We start from the raw sequence: 21,828 nt of genomic DNA on the forward strand, positions 1-21,828 counted from the left end.
AAAACAAAATTTACCATCCATTGATGGATGGGAAATCCGCCATGAGGCATTTGTTTTTAGAAACTGCTGCTCACAACCAATGTTGCAATGGAGTGTCTCCATCTGCTGGTGGTATTGGAAAGGCATTAGTGCTATGACAGGGTCTGAAGAAGAAGAAGAAGAAGAAGAAGACGGAAAAAAATATATATAAAAAGAAAAAGAGAGAGAGAGAGAGAGACTGACTTAGTGAGCGAGTGAGTGAGAGAGTGAGAGTGAGTGAGAGTGAATGAGTGAGTGAGTGATTGAGTGAGTGAGTGAGTGAGAACAAATGAGTTAAAGCAAGTGAGTGAGAGAGATCGAATGAATGAAAGTCTGAATGACAGAAAGAAAAAAGGATGAAGAAAGAAGCATGAAGAAAAAAAAATGTATATGGAGTTGCTGACATGAGTGCAATCTACAAAGCCGTTGAGGCTGATCCTCATGGGAGGATTATTGCACCAGGACCCTTAGCACTTTTAAAATGCCATTCAATGCCACGGGCTAGATGTAAACTGCAGATGACCATGTTGTGGTAGTTACCATGGATACCCAAGTGATGTGTGAGCTAACACATAGGCCCAACAGATTCCAAGAAGGCCAGAATCACCAGCGGCACCACCATCGATTGTCAGGTCACCCGGATTCAGCAAATACCAGAGTCCAAAATGATGCAGGTTTATACTGTTAATTTTCAGTTTATCGTTACAGTTGGTGTTATTCCATGTCGGAAGGGACGCAGCTACAGCCAGTGGGGTAACTAGAGACAGGCAGGCAGCTATGTGCAACAAAGGTAGGCGTGTTGTTTTCATATGCAGATCTGAAATATTGTCTTATATGCAAGAGGAGGAGTGATGGGGGTTCAGGCAAAAGCCAGGCTATGGATTGCATTGCTAAATGCTCCATCAGAGTGCAATGGTCGCCTGTCCTTTTTTTAAGTGATGATGTGGGTTTAGCCTGTGCTGTATGTATGTATGGGTGGCTGACTGCCACCCACCCAGAAAGTGTATGGGAGGCTGGTTGGCTGCCAGCCTTCCTTCCATTCCTATGAGTAATGTGAGTGCTCATGAAGGGGACATGGTTGGGTCCACCCCTTTCCCGGTTATCCCCTCTAGGCCTTTTGGCTTAGATCAAGTGTAAAAAAAGAAAGGATCTTGCGACAGATCGCATCCTGAGGCACGTTTTTTTTTGTGTGAATACTTGCACTTGGGTGACTTGTGAGCACATACTGATACATACGTTCCCTATCTGGGGACCATAAATTAAATGGATTTTTGAGAAAGGGAGCTGATTTGGAAGCTTGCTTCTGTCGCCCTATGCATTGACCCGATGTGGCAGTATCTTCGGGTAGTGAACAGTGCACCACCCCATTCCAGTGTTAAACAAGAAAGATTCTCATTTAATCCTCCGTGGGTGAGAATTTGAGTTTGAGAATTGGAGACCAAAATGATGAGTTGCACTGACTGGTTTATGAACGTCTATTCATTTAGCGTTTTAATGACCATGTTTGCACACTGATTGGTGTAAAAAAATAAAATAAAACTAAATAATAATAATCTAGCACACCTGTGCAGGTTTGACATGACATGACAGGTAGCTGTCTTGTGGGTGGTGCTGAATCCTGTTAAATGACATGAGGGTCTCATGCCTATACACAAGGGTGTGTCATTGCTGTTGCTTGACCATGCATTGGTTTCTGTGGTCAGTGAATGATAAAAACAAAATTTACCATCCATTGATGGATGGGAAATCCGCCATGAGGCATTTGTTTTTAGAAACTGCTGCTCACAACCAATGTTGCAATGGAGTGTCTCCATCTGCTGGTGGTATTGGAAAGGCATTAGTGCTATGACAGGGTCTGAAGAAGAAGAAGAAGAAGACGGAAAAAAATATATATAAAAAGAAAAAGAGAGAGAGAGAGAGACTGACTTAGTGAGCGAGTGAGTGAGAGAGTGAGAGTGAGTGAGAGTGAATGAGTGAGTGAGTGATTGAGTGAGTGAGTGAGTGAGTGAGAACAAATGAGTTAAAGCAAGTGAGTGAGAGAGATCGAATGAATGAAAGTCTGAATGACAGAAAGAAAAAAGGATGAAGAAAGAAGCATGAAGAAAAAAAAATGTATATGGAGTTGCTGACATGAGTGCAATCTACAAAGCCGTTGAGGCTGATCCTCATGGGAGGATTATTGCACCAGGACCCTTAGCACTTTTAAAATGCCATTCAATGCCACGGGCTAGATGTAAACTGCAGATGACCATGTTGTGGTAGTTACCATGGATACCCAAGTGATGTGTGAGCTAACACATAGGCCCAACAGATTCCAAGAAGGCCAGAATCACCAGCGGCACCACCATCGATTGTCAGGTCACCCGGATTCAGCAAATACCAGAGTCCAAAATGAGTCCAGTTTATCGTTACAGTTGGTGTTATTCCATGTCGGAAGGGACGCAGCTACAGCCAGTGGGGTAACTAGAGACAGGCAGGCAGCTATGTGCAACAAAGGTAGGCGTGTTGTTTTCATATGCAGATCTGAAATATTGTCTTATATGCAAGAGGAGGAGTGATGGGGGTTCAGGCAAAAGCCAGGCTATGGATTGCATTGCTAAATGCTCCATCAGAGTGCAATGGTCGCCTGTCCTTTTTTTAAGTGATGATGTGGGTTTAGCCTGTGCTGTATGTATGTATGGGTGGCTGACTGCCACCCACCCAGAAAGTGTATGGGAGGCTGGTTGGCTGCCAGCCTTCCTTCCATTCCTATGAGTAATGTGAGTGCTCATGAAGGGGACATGGTTGGGTCCACCCCTTTCCCGGTTATCCCCTCTAGGCCTTTTGGCTTAGATCAAGTGTAAAAAAAGAAAGGATCTTGCGACAGATCGCATCCTGAGGCACGTTTTTTTTTGTGTGAATACTTGCACTTGGGTGACTTGTGAGCACATACTGATACATACGTTCCCTATCTGGGGACCATAAATTAAATGGATTTTTGAGAAAGGGAGCTGATTTGGAAGCTTGCTTCTGTCGCCCTATGCATTGACCCGATGTGGCAGTATCTTCGGGTAGTGAACAGTGCACCACCCCATTCCAGTGTTAAACAAGAAAGATTCTCATTTAATCCTCCGTGGGTGAGAATTTGAGTTTGAGAATTGGAGACCAAAATGATGAGTTGCACTGACTGGTTTATGAACGTCTATTCATTTAGCGTTTTAATGACCATGTTTGCACACTGATTGGTGTAAAAAAATAAAATAAAACTAAATAATAATAATCTAGCACACCTGTGCAGGTTTGACATGACATGACAGGTAGCTGTCTTGTGGGTGGTGCTGAATCCTGTTAAATGACATGAGGGTCTCATGCCTATACACAAGGGTGTGTCATTGCTGTTGCTTGACCATGCATTGGTTTCTGTGGTCAGTGAATGATAAAAACAAAATTTACCATCCATTGATGGATGGGAAATCCGCCATGAGGCATTTGTTTTTAGAAACTGCTGCTCACAACCAATGTTGCAATGGAGTGTCTCCATCTGCTGGTGGTATTGGAAAGGCATTAGTGCTATGACAGGGTCTGAAGAAGAAGAAGAAGAAGAAGAAGAAGACGGAAAAAAATATATATAAAAAGAAAAAGAGAGAGAGAGAGAGAGACTGACTTAGTGAGCGAGTGAGTGAGAGAGTGAGAGTGAGTGAGAGTGAATGAGTGAGTGAGTGATTGAGTGAGTGAGTGAGTGAGTGAGAACAAATGAGTTAAAGCAAGTGAGTGAGAGAGATCGAATGAATGAAAGTCTGAATGACAGAAAGAAAAAAGGATGAAGAAAGAAGCATGAAGAAAAAAAAATGTATATGGAGTTGCTGACATGAGTGCAATCTACAAAGCCGTTGAGGCTGATCCTCATGGGAGGATTATTGCACCAGGACCCTTAGCACTTTTAAAATGCCATTCAATGCCACGGGCTAGATGTAAACTGCAGATGACCATGTTGTGGTAGTTACCATGGATACCCAAGTGATGTGTGAGCTAACACATAGGCCCAACAGATTCCAAGAAGGCCAGAATCACCAGCGGCACCACCATCGATTGTCAGGTCACCCGGATTCAGCAAATACCAGAGTCCAAAATGATGCAGGTTTATACTGTTAATTTTCAGTTTATCGTTACAGTTGGTGTTATTCCATGTCGGAAGGGACGCAGCTACAGCCAGTGGGGTAACTAGAGACAGGCAGGCAGCTATGTGCAACAAAGGTAGGCGTGTTGTTTTCATATGCAGATCTGAAATATTGTCTTATATGCAAGAGGAGGAGTGATGGGGGTTCAGGCAAAAGCCAGGCTATGGATTGCATTGCTAAATGCTCCATCAGAGTGCAATGGTCGCCTGTCCTTTTTTTAAGTGATGATGTGGGTTTAGCCTGTGCTGTATGTATGTATGGGTGGCTGACTGCCACCCACCCAGAAAGTGTATGGGAGGCTGGTTGGCTGCCAGCCTTCCTTCCATTCCTATGAGTAATGTGAGTGCTCATGAAGGGGACATGGTTGGGTCCACCCCTTTCCCGGTTATCCCCTCTAGGCCTTTTGGCTTAGATCAAGTGTAAAAAAAGAAAGGATCTTGCGACAGATCGCATCCTGAGGCACGTTTTTTTTTGTGTGAATACTTGCACTTGGGTGACTTGTGAGCACATACTGATACATACGTTCCCTATCTGGGGACCATAAATTAAATGGATTTTTGAGAAAGGGAGCTGATTTGGAAGCTTGCTTCTGTCGCCCTATGCATTGACCCGATGTGGCAGTATCTTCGGGTAGTGAACAGTGCACCACCCCATTCCAGTGTTAAACAAGAAAGATTCTCATTTAATCCTCCGTGGGTGAGAATTTGAGTTTGAGAATTGGAGACCAAAATGATGAGTTGCACTGACTGGTTTATGAACGTCTATTCATTTAGCGTTTTAATGACCATGTTTGCACACTGATTGGTGTAAAAAAATAAAATAAAACTAAATAATAATAATCTAGCACACCTGTGCAGGTTTGACATGACATGACAGGTAGCTGTCTTGTGGGTGGTGCTGAATCCTGTTAAATGACATGAGGGTCTCATGCCTATACACAAGGGTGTGTCATTGCTGTTGCTTGACCATGCATTGGTTTCTGTGGTCAGTGAATGATAAAAACAAAATTTACCATCCATTGATGGATGGGAAATCTGCCATGAGGCATTTGTTTTTAGAAACTGCTGCTCACAACCAATGTTGCAATGGAGTGTCTCCATCTGCTGGTGGTATTGGAAAGGCATTAGTGCTATGACAGGGTCTGAAGAAGAAGAAGAAGAAGAAGAAGAAGACGGAAAAAAATATATATAAAAAGAAAAAGAGAGAGAGAGAGAGAGACTGACTTAGTGAGCGAGTGAGTGAGAGAGTGAGAGTGAGTGAGAGTGAATGAGTGAGTGATTGAGTGAGTGAGTGAGTGAGTGAGTGAGAACAAATGAGTTAAAGCAAGTGAGTGAGAGAGATCGAATGAATGAAAGTCTGAATGACAGAAAGAAAAAAGGATGAAGAAAGAAGCATGAAGAAAAAAAAATGTATATGGAGTTGCTGACATGAGTGCAATCTACAAAGCCGTTGAGGCTGATCCTCATGGGAGGATTATTGCACCAGGACCCTTAGCACTTTTAAAATGCCATTCAATGCCACGGGCTAGATGTAAACTGCAGATGACCATGTTGTGGTAGTTACCATGGATACCCAAGTGATGTGTGAGCTAACACATAGGCCCAACAGATTCCAAGAAGGCCAGAATCACCAGCGGCACCACCATCGATTGTCAGGTCACCCGGATTCAGCAAATACCAGAGTCCAAAATGATGCAGGTTTATACTGTTAATTTTCAGTTTATCGTTACAGTTGGTGTTATTCCATGTCGGAAGGGACGCAGCTACAGCCAGTGGGGTAACTAGAGACAGGCAGGCAGCTATGTGCAACAAAGGTAGGCGTGTTGTTTTCATATGCAGATCTGAAATATTGTCTTATATGCAAGAGGAGGAGTGATGGGGGTTCAGGCAAAAGCCAGGCTATGGATTGCATTGCTAAATGCTCCATCAGAGTGCAATGGTCGCCTGTCCTTTTTTTAAGTGATGATGTGGGTTTAGCCTGTGCTGTATGTATGTATGGGTGGCTGACTGCCACCCACCCAGAAAGTGTATGGGAGGCTGGTTGGCTGCCAGCCTTCCTTCCATTCCTATGAGTAATGTGAGTGCTCATGAAGGGGACATGGTTGGGTCCACCCCTTTCCCGGTTATCCCCTCTAGGCCTTTTGGCTTAGATCAAGTGTAAAAAAAGAAAGGATCTTGCGACAGATCGCATCCTGAGGCACGTTTTTTTTTGTGTGAATACTTGCACTTGGGTGACTTGTGAGCACATACTGATACATACGTTCCCTATCTGGGGACCATAAATTAAATGGATTTTTGAGAAAGGGAGCTGATTTGGAAGCTTGCTTCTGTCGCCCTATGCATTGACCCGATGTGGCAGTATCTTCGGGTAGTGAACAGTGCACCACCCCATTCCAGTGTTAAACAAGAAAGATTCTCATTTAATCCTCCGTGGGTGAGAATTTGAGTTTGAGAATTGGAGACCAAAATGATGAGTTGCACTGACTGGTTTATGAACGTCTATTCATTTAGCGTTTTAATGACCATGTTTGCACACTGATTGGTGTAAAAAAATAAAATAAAACTAAATAATAATAATCTAGCACACCTGTGCAGGTTTGACATGACATGACAGGTAGCTGTCTTGTGGGTGGTGCTGAATCCTGTTAAATGACATGAGGGTCTCATGCCTATACACAAGGGTGTGTCATTGCTGTTGCTTGACCATGCATTGGTTTCTGTGGTCAGTGAATGATAAAAACAAAATTTACCATCCATTGATGGATGGGAAATCCGCCATGAGGCATTTGTTTTTAGAAACTGCTGCTCACAACCAATGTTGCAATGGAGTGTCTCCATCTGCTGGTGGTATTGGAAAGGCATTAGTGCTATGACAGGGTCTGAAGAAGAAGAAGAAGAAGAAGAAGAAGAAGAAGAAGACGGAAAAAAATATATATAAAAAGAAAAAGAGAGAGAGAGAGAGAGACTGACTTAGTGAGCGAGTGAGTGAGAGAGTGAGAGTGAGTGAGAGTGAATGAGTGAGTGAGTGATTGAGTGAGTGAGTGAGTGAGTGAGAACAAATGAGTTAAAGCAAGTGAGTGAGAGAGATCGAATGAATGAAAGTCTGAATGACAGAAAGAAAAAAGGATGAAGAAAGAAGCATGAAGAAAAAAAAATGTATATGGAGTTGCTGACATGAGTGCAATCTACAAAGCCGTTGAGGCTGATCCTCATGGGAGGATTATTGCACCAGGACCCTTAGCACTTTTAAAATGCCATTCAATGCCACGGGCTAGATGTAAACTGCAGATGACCATGTTGTGGTAGTTACCATGGATACCCAAGTGATGTGTGAGCTAACACATAGGCCCAACAGATTCCAAGAAGGCCAGAATCACCAGCGGCACCACCATCGATTGTCAGGTCACCCGGATTCAGCAAATACCAGAGTCCAAAATGATGCAGGTTTATACTGTTAATTTTCAGTTTATCGTTACAGTTGGTGTTATTCCATGTCGGAAGGGACGCAGCTACAGCCAGTGGGGTAACTAGAGACAGGCAGGCAGCTATGTGCAACAAAGGTAGGCGTGTTGTTTTCATATGCAGATCTGAAATATTGTCTTATATGCAAGAGGAGGAGTGATGGGGGTTCAGGCAAAAGCCAGGCTATGGATTGCATTGCTAAATGCTCCATCAGAGTGCAATGGTCGCCTGTCCTTTTTTTAAGTGATGATGTGGGTTTAGCCTGTGCTGTATGTATGTATGGGTGGCTGACTGCCACCCACCCAGAAAGTGTATGGGAGGCTGGTTGGCTGCCAGCCTTCCTTCCATTCCTATGAGTAATGTGAGTGCTCATGAAGGGGACATGGTTGGGTCCACCCCTTTCCCGGTTATCCCCTCTAGGCCTTTTGGCTTAGATCAAGTGTAAAAAAAGAAAGGATCTTGCGACAGATCGCATCCTGAGGCACGTTTTTTTTTGTGTGAATACTTGCACTTGGGTGACTTGTGAGCACATACTGATACATACGTTCCCTATCTGGGGACCATAAATTAAATGGATTTTTGAGAAAGGGAGCTGATTTGGAAGCTTGCTTCTGTCGCCCTATGCATTGACCCGATGTGGCAGTATCTTCGGGTAGTGAACAGTGCACCACCCCATTCCAGTGTTAAACAAGAAAGATTCTCATTTAATCCTCCGTGGGTGAGAATTTGAGTTTGAGAATTGGAGACCAAAATGATGAGTTGCACTGACTGGTTTATGAACGTCTATTCATTTAGCGTTTTAATGACCATGTTTGCACACTGATTGGTGTAAAAAAATAAAATAAAACTAAATAATAATAATCTAGCACACCTGTGCAGGTTTGACATGACATGACAGGTAGCTGTCTTGTGGGTGGTGCTGAATCCTGTTAAATGACATGAGGGTCTCATGCCTATACACAAGGGTGTGTCATTGCTGTTGCTTGACCATGCATTGGTTTCTGTGGTCAGTGAATGATAAAAACAAAATTTACCATCCATTGATGGATGGGAAATCCGCCATGAGGCATTTGTTTTTAGAAACTGCTGCTCACAACCAATGTTGCAATGGAGTGTCTCCATCTGCTGGTGGTATTGGAAAGGCATTAGTGCTATGACAGGGTCTGAAGAAGAAGAAGAAGAAGAAGAAGAAGAAGAAGACGGAAAAAAATATATATAAAAAGAAAAAGAGAGAGAGAGAGAGAGACTGACTTAGTGAGCGAGTGAGTGAGAGAGTGAGAGTGAGTGAGAGTGAATGAGTGAGTGAGTGATTGAGTGAGTGAGTGAGTGAGAACAAATGAGTTAAAGCAAGTGAGTGAGAGAGATCGAATGAATGAAAGTCTGAATGACAGAAAGAAAAAAGGATGAAGAAAGAAGCATGAAGAAAAAAAAATGTATATGGAGTTGCTGACATGAGTGCAATCTACAAAGCCGTTGAGGCTGATCCTCATGGGAGGATTATTGCACCAGGACCCTTAGCACTTTTAAAATGCCATTCAATGCCACGGGCTAGATGTAAACTGCAGATGACCATGTTGTGGTAGTTACCATGGATACCCAAGTGATGTGTGAGCTAACACATAGGCCCAACAGATTCCAAGAAGGCCAGAATCACCAGCGGCACCACCATCGATTGTCAGGTCACCCGGATTCAGCAAATACCAGAGTCCAAAATGATGCAGGTTTATACTGTTAATTTTCAGTTTATCGTTACAGTTGGTGTTATTCCATGTCGGAAGGGACGCAGCTACAGCCAGTGGGGTAACTAGAGACAGGCAGGCAGCTATGTGCAACAAAGGTAGGCGTGTTGTTTTCATATGCAGATCTGAAATATTGTCTTATATGCAAGAGGAGGAGTGATGGGGGTTCAGGCAAAAGCCAGGCTATGGATTGCATTGCTAAATGCTCCATCAGAGTGCAATGGTCGCCTGTCCTTTTTTTAAGTGATGATGTGGGTTTAGCCTGTGCTGTATGTATGTATGGGTGGCTGACTGCCACCCACCCAGAAAGTGTATGGGAGGCTGGTTGGCTGCCAGCCTTCCTTCCATTCCTATGAGTAATGTGAGTGCTCATGAAGGGGACATGGTTGGGTCCACCCCTTTCCCGGTTATCCCCTCTAGGCCTTTTGGCTTAGATCAAGTGTAAAAAAAGAAAGGATCTTGCGACAGATCGCATCCTGAGGCACGTTTTTTTTTTTGTGTGAATACTTGCACTTGGGTGACTTGTGAGCACATACTGATACATACGTTCCCTATCTGGGGACCATAAATTAAATGGATTTTTGAGAAAGGGAGCTGATTTGGAAGCTTGCTTCTGTCGCCCTATGCATTGACCCGATGTGGCAGTATCTTCGGGTAGTGAACAGTGCACCACCCCATTCCAGTGTTAAACAAGAAAGATTCTCATTTAATCCTCCGTGGGTGAGAATTTGAGTTTGAGAATTGGAGACCAAAATGATGAGTTGCACTGACTGGTTTATGAACGTCTATTCATTTAGCGTTTTAATGACCATGTTTGCACACTGATTGGTGTAAAAAAATAAAATAAAACTAAATAATAATAATCTAGCACACCTGTGCAGGTTTGACATGACATGACAGGTAGCTGTCTTGTGGGTGGTGCTGAATCCTGTTAAATGACATGAGGGTCTCATGCCTATACACAAGGGTGTGTCATTGCTGTTGCTTGACCATGCATTGGTTTCTGTGGTCAGTGAATGATAAAAACAAAATTTACCATCCATTGATGGATGGGAAATCCGCCATGAGGCATTTGTTTTTAGAAACTGCTGCTCACAACCAATGTTGCAATGGAGTGTCTCCATCTGCTGGTGGTATTGGAAAGGCATTAGTGCTATGACAGGGTCTGAAGAAGAAGAAGAAGAAGAAGAAGAAGAAGACGGAAAAAAATATATATAAAAAGAAAAAGAGAGAGAGAGAGAGAGAGACTGACTTAGTGAGCGAGTGAGTGAGAGAGTGAGAGTGAGTGAGAGTGAATGAGTGAGTGAGTGAGTGAGTGAGTGAGAACAAATGAGTTAAAGCAAGTGAGTGAGAGAGATCGAATGAATGAAAGTCTGAATGACAGAAAGAAAAAAGGATGAAGAAAGAAGCATGAAGAAAAAAAAATGTATATGGAGTTGCTGACATGAGTGCAATCTACAAAGCCGTTGAGGCTGATCCTCATGGGAGGATTATTGCACCAGGACCCTTAGCACTTTTAAAATGCCATTCAATGCCACGGGCTAGATGTAAACTGCAGATGACCATGTTGTGGTAGTTACCATGGATACCCAAGTGATGTGTGAGCTAACACATAGGCCCAACAGATTCCAAGAAGGCCAGAATCACCAGCGGCACCACCATCGATTGTCAGGTCACCCGGATTCAGCAAATACCAGAGTCCAAAATGATGCAGGTTTATACTGTTAATTTTCAGTTTATCGTTACAGTTGGTGTTATTCCATGTCGGAAGGGACGCAGCTACAGCCAGTGGGGTAACTAGAGACAGGCAGGCAGCTATGTGCAACAAAGGTAGGCGTGTTGTTTTCATATGCAGATCTGAAATATTGTCTTATATGCAAGAGGAGGAGTGATGGGGGTTCAGGCAAAAGCCAGGCTATGGATTGCATTGCTAAATGCTCCATCAGAGTGCAATGGTCGCCTGTCCTTTTTTTAAGTGATAATGTGGGTTTAGCCTGTGCTGTATGTATGTATGGGTGGCTGACTGCCACCCACCCAGAAAGTGTATGGGAGGCTGGTTGGCTGCCAGCCTTCCTTCCATTCCTATGAGTAATGTGAGTGCTCATGAAGGGGACATGGTTGGGTCCACCCCTTTCCCGGTTATCCCCTCTAGGCCTTTTGGCTTAGATCAAGTGTAAAAAAAGAAAGGATCTTGCGACAGATCGCATCCTGAGGCACGTTTTTTTTTGTGTGAATACTTGCACTTGGGTGACTTGTGAGCACATACTGATACATACGTTCCCTATCTGGGGACCATAAATTAAATGGATTTTTGAGAAAGGGAGCTGATTTGGAAGCTTGCTTCTGTCGCCCTATGCATTGACCCGATGTGGCAGTATCTTCGGGTAGTGAACAGTGCACCACCCCATTCCAGTGTTAAACAAGAAAGATTCTCATTTAATCCTCCGTGGGTGAGAATTTGAGTTTGAGAATTGGAGACCAAAATGATGAGTTGCACTGACTGGTTTTTGAACGTCTATTCATTTAGCGTTTTAATGACCATGTTTGCACACTGATTGGTGTAAAAAAATAAAATAAAACTAAATAATAATAATCTAGCACACCTGTGCAGGTTTGACATGACATGACAGGTAGCTGTCTTGTGGGTGGTGCTGAATCCTGTTAAATGACATGAGGGTCTCATGCCTATACACAAGGGTGTGTCATTGCTGTTGCTTGACCATGCATTGGTTTCTGTGGTCAGTGAATGATAAAAACAAAATTTACCATCCATTGATGGATGGGAAATCCGCCATGAGGCATTTGTTTTTAGAAACTGCTGCTCACAACCAATGTTGCAATGGAGTGTCTCCATCTGCTGGTGGTATTGGAAAGGCATTAGTGCTATGACAGGGTCTGAAGAAGAAGAAGAAGAAGAAGACGGAAAAAAATATATATAAAAAGAAAAAGAGAGAGAGAGAGAGAGAGACTGACTTAGTGAGCGAGTGAGTGAGAGAGTGAGAGTGAGTGAGAGTGAATGAGTGAGTGAGTGATTGAGTGAGTGAGTGAGTGAGTGAGTGAGTGAGAACAAATGAGTTAAAGCAAGTGAGTGAGAGAGATCGAATGAATGAAAGTCTGAATGACAGAAAGAAAAAAGGATGAAGAAAGAAGCATGAAGAAAAAAAAATGTATATGGAGTTGCTGACATGAGTGCAATCTACAAAGCCGTTGAGGCTGATCCTCATGGGAGGATTATTGCACCAGGACCCTTAGCACTTTTAAAATGCCATTCAATGCCACGGGCTAGATGTAAACTGCAGATGACCATGTTGTGGTAGTTACCATGGATACCCAAGTGATGTGTGAGCTAACACATAGGCCCAACAGATTCCAAGAAGGCCAGAATCACCAGCGGCACCACCATCGATTGTCAGGTCACCCGGATTCAGCAAATACCAGAGTCCAAAATGATGCAGGTTTATACTGTTAATTTTCAGTTTATCGTTACAGTTGGTGTTATTCCATGTCGGAAGGGACGCAGCTACAGCCAGTGGGGTAACTAGAGACAGGCAGGCAGCTATGTGCAACAAAGGTAGGCGTGTTGTTTTCATATGCAGATCTGAAATATTGTCTTATATGCAAGAGGAGGAGTGATGGGGGTTCAGGCAAAAGCCAGGCTATGGATTGCATTGCTAAATGCTCCATCAGAGTGCAATGGTCGCCTGTCCTTTTTTTAAGTGATGATGTGGGTTTAGCCTGTGCTGTATGTATGTATGGGTGGCTGACTGCCACCCACCCAGAAAGTGTATGGGAGGCTGGTTGGCTGCCAGCCTTCCTTCCATTCCTATGAGTAATGTGAGTGCTCATGAAGGGGACATGGTTGGGTCCACCCCTTTCCCGGTTATCCCCTCTAGGCCTTTTGGCTTAGATCAAGTGTAAAAAAAGAAAGGATCTTGCGACAGATCGCATCCTGAGGCACGTTTTTTTTTGTGTGAATACTTGCACTTGGGTGACTTGTGAGCACATACTGATACATACGTTCCCTATCTGGGGACCATAAATTAAATGGATTTTTGAGAAAGGGAGCTGATTTGGAAGCTTGCTTCTGTCGCCCTATGCATTGACCCGATGTGGCAGTATCTTCGGGTAGTGAACAGTGCACCACCCCATTCCAGTGTTAAACAAGAAAGATTCTCATTTAATCCTCCGTGGGTGAGAATTTGAGTTTGAGAATTGGAGACCAAAATGATGAGTTGCACTGACTGGTTTATGAACGTCTATTCATTTAGCGTTTTAATGACCATGTTTGCACACTGATTGGTGTAAAAAAATAAAATAAAACTAAATAATAATAATCTAGCACACCTGTGCAGGTTTGACATGACATGACAGGTAGCTGTCTTGTGGGTGGTGCTGAATCCTGTTAAATGACATGAGGGTCTCATGCCTATACACAAGGGTGTGTCATTGCTGTTGCTTGACCATGCATTGGTTTCTGTGGTCAGTGAATGATAAAAACAAAATTTACCATCCATTGATGGATGGGAAATCCGCCATGAGGCATTTGTTTTTAGAAACTGCTGCTCACAACCAATGTTGCAATGGAGTGTCTCCATCTGCTGGTGGTATTGGAAAGGCATTAGTGCTATGACAGGGTCTGAAGAAGAAGAAGAAGAAGAAGACGGAAAAAAATATATATAAAAAGAAAAAGAGAGAGAGAGAGAGAGACTGACTTAGTGAGCGAGTGAGTGAGAGAGTGAGAGTGAGTGAGAGTGAATGAGTGAGTGAGTGATTGAGTGAGTGAGTGAGTGAGTGAGAACAAATGAGTTAAAGCAAGTGAGTGAGAGAGATCGAATGAATGAAAGTCTGAATGACAGAAAGAAAAAAGGATGAAGAAAGAAGCATGAAGAAAAAAAAATGTATATGGAGTTGCTGACATGAGTGCAATCTACAAAGCCGTTGAGGCTGATCCTCATGGGAGGATTATTGCACCAGGACCCTTAGCACTTTTAAAATGCCATTCAATGCCACGGGCTAGATGTAAACTGCAGATGACCATGTTGTGGTAGTTACCATGGATACCCAAGTGATGTGTGAGCTAACACATAGGCCCAACAGATTCCAAGAAGGCCAGAATCACCAGCGGCACCACCATCGATTGTCAGGTCACCCGGATTCAGCAAATACCAGAGTCCAAAATGATGCAGGTTTATACTGTTAATTTTCAGTTTATCGTTACAGTTGGTGTTATTCCATGTCGGAAGGGACGCAGCTACAGCCAGTGGGGTAACTAGAGACAGGCAGGCAGCTATGTGCAACAAAGGTAGGCGTGTTGTTTTCATATGCAGATCTGAAATATTGTCTTATATGCAAGAGGAGGAGTGATGGGGGTTCAGGCAAAAGCCAGGCTATGGATTGCATTGCTAAATGCTCCATCAGAGTGCAATGGTCGCCTGTCCTTTTTTTAAGTGATGATGTGGGTTTAGCCTGTGCTGTATGTATGTATGGGTGGCTGACTGCCACCCACCCAGAAAGTGTATGGGAGGCTGGTTGGCTGCCAGCCTTCCTTCCATTCCTATGAGTAATGTGAGTGCTCATGAAGGGGACATGGTTGGGTCCACCCCTTTCCCGGTTATCCCCTCTAGGCCTTTTGGCTTAGATCAAGTGTAAAAAAAGAAATGATCTTGCGACAGATCGCATCCTGAGGCACGTTTTTTTTTGTGTGAATACTTGCACTTGGGTGACTTGTGAGCACATACTGATACATACGTTCCCTATCTGGGGACCATAAATTAAATGGATTTTTGAGAAAGGGAGCTGATTTGGAAGCTTGCTTCTGTCGCCCTATGCATTGACCCGAAGTATCTTCGGGTAGTGAACAGTGCACCACCCCATTCCAGTGTTAAACAAGAAAGATTCTCATTTAATCCTCCGTGGGTGAGAATTTGAGTTTGAGAATTGGAGACCAAAATGATGAGTTGCACTGACTGGTTTTTGAACGTCTATTCATTTAGCGTTTTAATGACCATGTTTGCACACTGATTGGTGTAAAAAAATAAAATAAAACTAAATAATAATAATCTAGCACACCTGTGCAGGTTTGACATGACATGACAGGTAGCTGTCTTGTGGGTGGTGCTGAATCCTGTTAAATGACATGAGGGTCTCATGCCTATACACAAGGGTGTGTCATTGCTGTTGCTTGACCATGCATTGGTTTCTGTGGTCAGTGAATGATAAAAACAAAATTTACCATCCATTGATGGATGGGAAATCCGCCATGAGGCATTTGTTTTTAGAAACTGCTGCTCACAACCAATGTTGCAATGGAGTGTCTCCATCTGCTGGTGGTATTGGAAAGGCATTAGTGCTATGACAGGGTCTGAAGAAGAAGAAGAAGAAGAAGACGGAAAAAAATATATATAAAAAGAAAAAGAGAGAGAGAGAGAGAGAGACTGACTTAGTGAGCGAGTGAGTGAGAGAGTGAGAGTGAGTGAGAGTGAATGAGTGAGTGAGTGATTGAGTGAGTGAGTGAGTGAGTGAGTGAGAACAAATGAGTTAAAGCAAGTGAGTGAGAGAGATCGAATGAATGAAAGTCTGAATGACAGAAAGAAAAAAGGATGAAGAAAGAAGCATGAAGAAAAAAAAATGTATATGGAGTTGCTGACATGAGTGCAATCTACAAAGCCGTTGAGGCTGATCCTCATGGGAGGATTATTGCACCAGGACCCTTAGCACTTTTAAAATGCCATTCAATGCCACGGGCTAGATGTAAACTGCAGATGACCATGTTGTGGTAGTTACCATGGATACCCAAGTGATGTGTGAGCTAACACATAGGCCCAACAGATTCCAAGAAGGCCAGAATCACCAGCGGCACCACCATCGATTGTCAGGTCACCCGGATTCAGCAAATACCAGAGTCCAAAATGATGCAGGTTTATACTGTTAATTTTCAGTTTATCGTTACAGTTGGTGTTATTCCATGTCGGAAGGGACGCAGCTACAGCCAGTGGGGTAACTAGAGACAGGCAGGCAGCTATGTGCAACAAAGGTAGGCGTGTTGTTTTCATATGCAGATCTGAAATATTGTCTTATATGCAAGAGGAGGAGTGATGGGGGTTCAGGCAAAAGCCAGGCTATGGATTGCATTGCTAAATGCTCCATCAGAGTGCAATGGTCGCCTGTCCTTTTTTTAAGTGATGATGTGGGTTTAGCCTGTGCTGTATGTATGTATGGGTGGCTGACTGCCACCCACCCAGAAAGTGTATGGGAGGCTGGTTGGCTGCCAGCCTTCCTTCCATTCCTATGAGTAATGTGAGTGCTCATGAAGGGGACATGGTTGGGTCCACCCCTTTCCCGGTTATCCCCTCTAGGCCTTTTGGCTTAGATCAAGTGTAAAAAAAGAAAGGATCTTGCGACAGATCGCATCCTGAGGCACGTTTTTTTTTGTGTGAATACTTGCACTTGGGTGACTTGTGAGCACATACTGATACATACGTTCCCTATCTGGGGACCATAAATTAAATGGATTTTTGAGAAAGGGAGCTGATTTGGAAGCTTGCTTCTGTCGCCCTATGCATTGACCCGATGTGGCAGTATCTTCGGGTAGTGAACAGTGCACCACCCCATTCCAGTGTTAAACAAGAAAGATTCTCATTTAATCCTCCGTGGGTGAGAATTTGAGTTTGAGAATTGGAGACCAAAATGATGAGTTGCACTGACTGGTTTATGAACGTCTATTCATTTAGCGTTTTAATGACCATGTTTGCACACTGATTGGTGTAAAAAAATAAAATAAAACTAAATAATAATAATCTAGCACACCTGTGCAGGTTTGACATGACATGACAGGTAGCTGTCTTGTGGGTGGTGCTGAATCCTGTTAAATGACATGAGGGTCTCATGCCTATACACAAGGGTGTGTCATTGCTGTTGCTTGACCATGCATTGGTTTCTGTGGTCAGTGAATGATAAAAACAAAATTTACCATCCATTGATGGATGGGAAATCCGCCATGAGGCATTTGTTTTTAGAAACTGCTGCTCACAACCAATGTTGCAATGGAGTGTCTCCATCTGCTGGTGGTATTGGAAAGGCATTAGTGCTATGACAGGGTCTGAAGAAGAAGAAGAAGAAGAAGACGGAAAAAAATATATATAAAAAGAAAAAGAGAGAGAGAGAGAGAGACTGACTTAGTGAGCGAGTGAGTGAGAGAGTGAGAGTGAGTGAGAGTGAATGAGTGAGTGAGTGATTGAGTGAGTGAGTGAGTGAGTGAGAACAAATGAGTTAAAGCAAGTGAGTGAGAGAGATCGAATGAATGAAAGTCTGAATGACAGAAAGAAAAAAGGATGAAGAAAGAAGCATGAAGAAAAAAAAATGTATATGGAGTTGCTGACATGAGTGCAATCTACAAAGCCGTTGAGGCTGATCCTCATGGGAGGATTATTGCACCAGGACCCTTAGCACTTTTAAAATGCCATTCAATGCCACGGGCTAGATGTAAACTGCAGATGACCATGTTGTGGTAGTTACCATGGATACCCAAGTGATGTGTGAGCTAACACATAGGCCCAACAGATTCCAAGAAGGCCAGAATCACCAGCGGCACCACCATCGATTGTCAGGTCACCCGGATTCAGCAAATACCAGAGTCCAAAATGATGCAGGTTTATACTGTTAATTTTCAGTTTATCGTTACAGTTGGTGTTATTCCATGTCGGAAGGGACGCAGCTACAGCCAGTGGGGTAACTAGAGACAGGCAGGCAGCTATGTGCAACAAAGGTAGGCGTGTTGTTTTCATATGCAGATCTGAAATATTGTCTTATATGCAAGAGGAGGAGTGATGGGGGTTCAGGCAAAAGCCAGGCTATGGATTGCATTGCTAAATGCTCCATCAGAGTGCAATGGTCGCCTGTCCTTTTTTTAAGTGATGATGTGGGTTTAGCCTGTGCTGTATGTATGTATGGGTGGCTGACTGCCACCCACCCAGAAAGTGTATGGGAGGCTGGTTGGCTGCCAGCCTTCCTTCCATTCCTATGAGTAATGTGAGTGCTCATGAAGGGGACATGGTTGGGTCCACCCCTTTCCCGGTTATCCCCTCTAGGCCTTTTGGCTTAGATCAAGTGTAAAAAAAGAAAGGATCTTGCGACAGATCGCATCCTGAGGCACGTTTTTTTTTGTGTGAATACTTGCACTTGGGTGACTTGTGAGCACATACTGATACATACGTTCCCTATCTGGGGACCATAAATTAAATGGATTTTTGAGAAAGGGAGCTGATTTGGAAGCTTGCTTCTGTCGCCCTATGCATTGACCCGATGTGGCAGTATCTTCGGGTAGTGAACAGTGCACCACCCCATTCCAGTGTTAAACAAGAAAGATTCTCATTTAATCCTCCGTGGGTGAGAATTTGAGTTTGAGAATTGGAGACCAAAATGATGAGTTGCACTGACTGGTTTATGAACGTCTATTCATTTAGCGTTTTAATGACCATGTTTGCACACTGATTGGTGTAAAAAAATAAAATAAAACTAAATAATAATAATCTAGCACACCTGTGCAGGTTTGACATGACATGACAGGTAGCTGTCTTGTGGGTGGTGCTGAATCCTGTTAAATGACATGAGGGTCTCATGCCTATACACAAGGGTGTGTCATTGCTGTTGCTTGACCATGCATTGGTTTCTGTGGTCAGTGAATGATAAAAACAAAATTTACCATCCATTGATGGATGGGAAATCCGCCATGAGGCATTTGTTTTTAGAAACTGCTGCTCACAACCAATGTTGCAATGGAGTGTCTCCATCTGCTGGTGGTATTGGAAAGGCATTAGTGCTATGACAGGGTCTGAAGAAGAAGAAGAAGAAGAAGAAGAAGAAGAAGACGGAAAAAAATATATATAAAAAGAAAAAGAGAGAGAGAGAGAGACTGACTTAGTGAGCGAGTGAGTGAGAGAGTGAGAGTGAGTGAGAGTGAATGAGTGAGTGAGTGATTGAGTGAGTGAGTGAGTGAGTGAGTGAGAACAAATGAGTTAAAGCAAGTGAGTGAGAGAGATCGAATGAATGAAAGTCTGAATGACAGAAAGAAAAAAGGATGAAGAAAGAAGCATGAAGAAAAAAAAATGTATATGGAGTTGCTGACATGAGTGCAATCTACAAAGCCGTTGAGGCTGATCCTCATGGGAGGATTATTGCACCAGGACCCTTAGCACTTTTAAAATGCCATTCAATGCCACGGGCTAGATGTAAACTGCAGATGACCATGTTGTGGTAGTTACCATGGATACCCAAGTGATGTGTGAGCTAACACATAGGCCCAACAGATTCCAAGAAGGCCAGAATCACCAGCGGCACCACCATCGATTGTCAGGTCACCCGGATTCAGCAAATACCAGAGTCCAAAATGATGCAGGTTTATACTGTTAATTTTCAGTTTATCGTTACAGTTGGTGTTATTCCATGTCGGAAGGGACGCAGCTACAGCCAGTGGGGTAACTAGAGACAGGCAGGCAGCTATGTGCAACAAAGGTAGGCGTGTTGTTTTCATATGCAGATCTGAAATATTGTCTTATATGCAAGAGGAGGAGTGATGGGGGTTCAGGCAAAAGCCAGGCTATGGATTGCATTGCTAAATGCTCCATCAGAGTGCAATGGTCGCCTGTCCTTTTTTTAAGTGATGATGTGGGTTTAGCCTGTGCTGTATGTATGTATGGGTGGCTGACTGCCACCCACCCAGAAAGTGTATGGGAGGCTGGTTGGCTGCCAGCCTTCCTTCCATTCCTATGAGTAATGTGAGTGCTCATGAAGGGGACATGGTTGGGTCCACCCCTTTCCCGGTTATCCCCTCTAGGCCTTTTGGCTTAGATCAAGTGTAAAAAAAGAAAGGATCTTGCGACAGATCGCATCCTGAGGCACGTTTTTTTTTGTGTGAATACTTGCACTTGGGTGACTTGTGAGCACATACTGATACATACGTTCCCTATCTGGGGACCATAAATTAAATGGATTTTTGAGAAAGGGAGCTGATTTGGAAGCTTGCTTCTGTCGCCCTATGCATTGACCCGATGTGGCAGTATCTTCGGGTAGTGAACAGTGCACCACCCCATTCCAGTGTTAAACAAGAAAGATTCTCATTTAATCCTCCGTGGGTGAGAATTTGAGTTTGAGAATTGGAGACCAAAATGATGAGTTGCACTGACTGGTTTATGAACGTCTATTCATTTAGCGTTTTAATGACCATGTTTGCACACTGATTGGTGTAAAAAAATAAAATAAAACTAAATAATAATAATCTAGCACACCTGTGCAGGTTTGACATGACATGACAGGTAGCTGTCTTGTGGGTGGTGCTGAATCCTGTTAAATGACATGAGGGTCTCATGCCTATACACAAGGGTGTGTCATTGCTGTTGCTTGACCATGCATTGGTTTCTGTGGTCAGTGAATGATAAAAACAAAATTTACCATCCATTGATGGATGGGAAATCCGCCATGAGGCATTTGTTTTTAGAAACTGCTGCTCACAACCAATGTTGCAATGGAGTGTCTCCATCTGCTGGTGGTATTGGAAAGGCATTAGTGCTATGACAGGGTCTGAAGAAGAAGAAGAAGAAGAAGACGGAAAAAAATATATATAAAAAGAAAAAGAGAGAGAGAGAGAGAGACTGACTTAGTGAGCGAGTGAGTGAGAGAGTGAGAGTGAGTGAGAGTGAATGAGTGAGTGAGTGATTGAGTGAGTGAGTGAGTGAGTGAGAACAAATGAGTTAAAGCAAGTGAGTGAGAGAGATCGAATGAATGAAAGTCTGAATGACAGAAAGAAAAAAGGATGAAGAAAGAAGCATGAAGAAAAAAAAATGTATATGGAGTTGCTGACATGAGTGCAATCTACAAAGCCGTTGAGGCTGATCCTCATGGGAGGATTATTGCACCAGGACCCTTAGCACTTTTAAAATGCCATTCAATGCCACGGGCTAGATGTAAACTGCAGATGACCATGTTGTGGTAGTTACCATGGATACCCAAGTGATGTGTGAGCTAACACATAGGCCCAACAGATTCCAAGAAGGCCAGAATCACCAGCGGCACCACCATCGATTGTCAGGTCACCCGGATTCAGCAAATACCAGAGTCCAAAATGATGCAGGTTTATACTGTTAATTTTCAGTTTATCGTTACAGTTGGTGTTATTCCATGTCGGAAGGGACGCAGCTACAGCCAGTGGGGTAACTAGAGACAGGCAGGCAGCTATGTGCAACAAAGGTAGGCGTGTTGTTTTCATATGCAGATCTGAAATATTGTCTTATATGCAAGAGGAGGAGTGATGGGGGTTCAGGCAAAAGCCAGGCTATGGATTGCATTGCTAAATGCTCCATCAGAGTGCAATGGTCGCCTGTCCTTTTTTTAAGTGATGATGTGGGTTTAGCCTGTGCTGTATGTATGTATGGGTGGCTGACTGCCACCCACCCAGAAAGT

General features: G+C 43.4%; 12 pseudogenes; all 12 read left to right on the top strand.

Moving 5' to 3' along the window:
- Positions 1 to 1,119: 1,119 nt before the first annotated feature.
- On the top strand, positions 1,120 to 1,383 carry LOC130333760 (U2 spliceosomal RNA; annotated as a pseudogene).
- Positions 1,384 to 2,825: 1,442 nt separating this feature from the next.
- Positions 2,826 to 3,089, top strand: LOC130333761 (U2 spliceosomal RNA; annotated as a pseudogene).
- Positions 3,090 to 4,562: 1,473 nt separating this feature from the next.
- LOC130333763 (U2 spliceosomal RNA) lies at positions 4,563 to 4,826 on the top strand (annotated as a pseudogene).
- Positions 4,827 to 6,299: 1,473 nt separating this feature from the next.
- On the top strand, positions 6,300 to 6,563 carry LOC130333764 (U2 spliceosomal RNA; annotated as a pseudogene).
- Positions 6,564 to 8,045: 1,482 nt separating this feature from the next.
- On the top strand, positions 8,046 to 8,309 carry LOC130333766 (U2 spliceosomal RNA; annotated as a pseudogene).
- A 1,475-nt stretch (positions 8,310 to 9,784) lies between these two features.
- LOC130333812 (U2 spliceosomal RNA) lies at positions 9,785 to 10,050 on the top strand (annotated as a pseudogene).
- A 1,466-nt stretch (positions 10,051 to 11,516) lies between these two features.
- LOC130333767 (U2 spliceosomal RNA) lies at positions 11,517 to 11,780 on the top strand (annotated as a pseudogene).
- Positions 11,781 to 13,257: 1,477 nt separating this feature from the next.
- On the top strand, positions 13,258 to 13,521 carry LOC130333768 (U2 spliceosomal RNA; annotated as a pseudogene).
- Positions 13,522 to 14,988: 1,467 nt separating this feature from the next.
- On the top strand, positions 14,989 to 15,246 carry LOC130333821 (U2 spliceosomal RNA; annotated as a pseudogene).
- A 1,473-nt stretch (positions 15,247 to 16,719) lies between these two features.
- Positions 16,720 to 16,983, top strand: LOC130333769 (U2 spliceosomal RNA; annotated as a pseudogene).
- A 1,467-nt stretch (positions 16,984 to 18,450) lies between these two features.
- On the top strand, positions 18,451 to 18,714 carry LOC130333770 (U2 spliceosomal RNA; annotated as a pseudogene).
- Positions 18,715 to 20,195: 1,481 nt separating this feature from the next.
- On the top strand, positions 20,196 to 20,459 carry LOC130333771 (U2 spliceosomal RNA; annotated as a pseudogene).
- Positions 20,460 to 21,828: the final 1,369 nt, after the last annotated feature.

Source organism: Hyla sarda, unplaced genomic scaffold (assembly GCF_029499605.1).
Source record: "Hyla sarda isolate aHylSar1 unplaced genomic scaffold, aHylSar1.hap1 scaffold_416, whole genome shotgun sequence".
In the NCBI taxonomy this organism is placed as follows: domain Eukaryota; kingdom Metazoa; phylum Chordata; class Amphibia; order Anura; family Hylidae; genus Hyla; species Hyla sarda.